This window comes from Ananas comosus, linkage group 10 (genome assembly GCF_001540865.1).
Source record: "Ananas comosus cultivar F153 linkage group 10, ASM154086v1, whole genome shotgun sequence".
Lineage (NCBI taxonomy): Eukaryota > Viridiplantae > Streptophyta > Magnoliopsida > Poales > Bromeliaceae > Ananas > Ananas comosus.
In genome coordinates, this window is record NC_033630.1 from 12,596,026 (window position 1) to 12,599,581 (window position 3,556).

Here is a 3,556-nt window from a genome sequence, read left to right on the forward strand (position 1 = left end):
ATATATATATATATATATATAAAATTGAGCTTCTATGCTTTTAAAAGTACCAAGTCATTGGTGCTTATAAGTTTTCAGCCCTTGGATTAAGGGATGTGCGGTTAAAATAATGTGGGCCCCTTAGTATTGAGTGGGTGGTTGGTTGAATAGTATAATCTAACGGGTAAAAATGATCAAAGATATAGATCTAACAGTAAAAAATTTACAAGCACCAAGTGCTTGGTGCTTTTACAAACGCCATAGCCGGACTAAGCTAGACCATTCTAATTAATGAGTCTTTTGCTTATGAATTTGTTTCTTTTGTTGTTGTTAAATGGTATATGTTAGAGATAAATATATGATCTTTGCAACTGAGGCATTTTCCCTTGCAGTCCCTTTCATGGCCCTCACCTAATTAGGCTAATGGCAAACCATAAGCTAACACAAACACCAACTAAGCCTACTCTAGTCTGAGGTTAGTCCATGAGAATTCAGTGGTGAAGCTTCGTCGAGTCTCTCAAACGAAGAAAATGTGTTGGTTTTAGGCCTAATTTTCTCCCCTCTAAATAGGGGTGGAAACGAGCCGAGCTCGAGCGAGCTTATGTCAGCTCAAATTCGACTTGAAATTAATTTCGAGCCTAAATCTAGGCTCAAGCTCGGCTTGAAATTAATTCGAGCCGAGCTCGAGCGAGCCTAATTTCGAGTCGAGCCGAGCTCGAGCTCTAAACGAGCCGATTGAAATTCTCGAGATTATATAATCAATAGTTTAATTTTTATATAACATTACCTACAATTTGATGCAACATGTCCAATAGATCAAAATATAAAATAATTGCAAGAAATGTGAGATAGGGTGACTACTTGATTGGGTGAGGGTCTGAGAGAGAACGAGAGAGAGAGAGAGAGAGAGAAGGAAAAAAAAAATAGGGATTTTGAGAATTTGAATGTTATCATATTTTGGGGTTATGTGCAACAGTGAAAATCTGAAAGAGATAGTGTGTTATGTAAATTTAGAGTTGAGCTCAATTGCACGGTTGTACTTGTTGGGTTTATTTTATGGGCTAACAATAATGGCCCAAATTAAATTTAAAAGCGTACATATAAATTAAGAAATAGCATTAATTATAAATATTTTATAGCGTACGGTTTAGGCCGTACCTAGTATAGATAGCAGTCCAGCTACTTATCCTTATTTAATAGGGATTGAGCCATTGTGCCTATCATAGTCGTTGTTCGAGGTTTGAATCGGAAGCTTCAAAAATTGATAATTCGGCAGCCGGTTGAAATTGGATCTACACAATTAGGAACATGTTTAGAAATCAAAACTTTAGTTAATATTTAAAAATCATTATTTCAAGTTCATCTTACAGGAGTTTAAAAAATGACGACGGTCGTAGAATGAATGAACCTTCTTATAAATAGAGGTTAGACTTTCTCAATTCATAATGCAAGGTTATCAAAACATGCGTACTAAATGAGTATAAAAAAGGTTTCTATCCGAAAAATTCAAGCAATTGATTGCTCTCGTACACTCGTTAAACAAAAGGCAAACGGCTTAATAGCCGGGTCACAAATGGTCGACTTTTACGACACTTTGGATCACGCATGTAAATAATTTTTAAATTATGAGGGAATTTAGTGTTCTAGATAGTTTCAAGATACTCTAGATCAAACTTCACGGCTTTTTCCGATCATCGATCGGCAATCTCGCATCATCAAAACAATTGGATAGGACAAGTCCCCTGACCTACTAATAGATAGTAGCTCTAGCCGGGGTATATAATTAGGTAGCTACGTGATAGCTAATAGGTACCTAGTATATAGGTAGTTATATAGGTATAGCAGTCCGGGTCTGACGTGTACGTTTATGAAGTATTGGCTGCTGTTTGAATACTCATAAGTTTTCGACCCTTAGATTTTATTCCATAAATCGATTTTCAGTCCGTGGTGAGATCATTACGCTTATGTTAACTAACTACCCACTCATACCCCGTAGGGGGAGACTATCATTTCTAATTGGGGGGACCGACCATCCGATACGTAACCACACATCGGAGCCAGCAATCAACGATTAAAAGATTTATGAGTACGAGGACGTCTAGCCCAAAGCATAGGTTATATATTAAGATACTACGTATTATAGGTATACTAGGTATAGTAGTAGTGTAGTAGTTACTTATATAGTAATATAGTGTAGTAGGTCATAGTATATATATATATATATATTCGAGCTTTTCGAGCCTAATTCGAACGAGCCGAGTAGTACTCAAGCTCGGCTTGAAATGAATCTCGACCCTTTTATTTTGTTCAAGCTCGGCTCATTTAATTTCGAGTCGAGCTCGAACGAGCCGAATATCGAGTCGAACACGAGTCGAACGCGAGCCAGACGCGAGCCAGCTCGCTCGTTTGCCAGCCCTACCTCTATCTATGCTCTATTCCTATTTTCAGGGATTCACTAAATGCGTAATTTGACCACCCTCTTTTCCTCAATTAATGAATATTTTGATTTCTCTAATGCAGTAGCCTTTGCAAATGGGCCCTGCTATTTGACGGTAACTTACTATAGATAAGATCATGTGTTGAAAATTAGGCCTCCGTGCTTCCGAGTCATTTTTTTCTGAGCCGTTTTCGATGATGGAATTTCGAATCGACGATCGGTTCTGTTAGACTTGATCTAGCGTATTTGAAGTTTTAGAATATAATTTTTGCGATTTTTCGATATTATTTACCTAGCAATCGAAAGGATTCAAAATCAATAATTTTTAACGGCTGAAAATAAAAATCTTATAAAAAGTGATGATATAGCACTAAAATTTTTAATCAGAAATATTAATATTGTTGTACATAGTATAAAAAATTTTGTATCAAAATTTCATCTGATTTGAATACTTCTACACCGTTAAACTTGAAAACGGTAGATATCAACCATTAAAAATTATTGATTTTTAATATAAATATTTATGAATTTCAAAAATATAAAGTTTTAATATTCAAAAATATAAATTTAAATTTTAAATTTCAAAGTTTAAATTAGAAGATTAATTAAAATTTAAATATTAATTTTAATTTGAATTTAAAATTAATTAGAATTTTAATATTTAGAGAATATATTAAAATTTAAAATCTCAAAGTTTATAATTTAAAATTTACAATTTAAATTAATTTAAAATTTAAAATTTAAAATAATTATGTAATTAATATAAAATTTAAAATTTAAATTGAATATCTAAAATTTAATTTTTAAAATTAAATTTAAATTTTTAAATTTAATAATTTGAAGTTTCAACTGTAGTATTAAATTTTAAATTTAATAATATTTAAATTTTAAATTAATTTTAAAACTAAATGTCAAAATTTTGAATTTTATATTAAATTTTGAAATTTAATTTTCGAAATTTTAAAATCTAACATTTGAGATTTAAATTAACATTTCAATTTAATTTAGTTGAATCTATTTTTTTAATTTAAATTTTAAAAGTTAATGTAAAAATAACATAATGAATCCTGAATATTAAAATTTAACATTAATATTAGTATTAAGCTTGATATTTAAAATTAAATTCAATTTGAGTTTGGC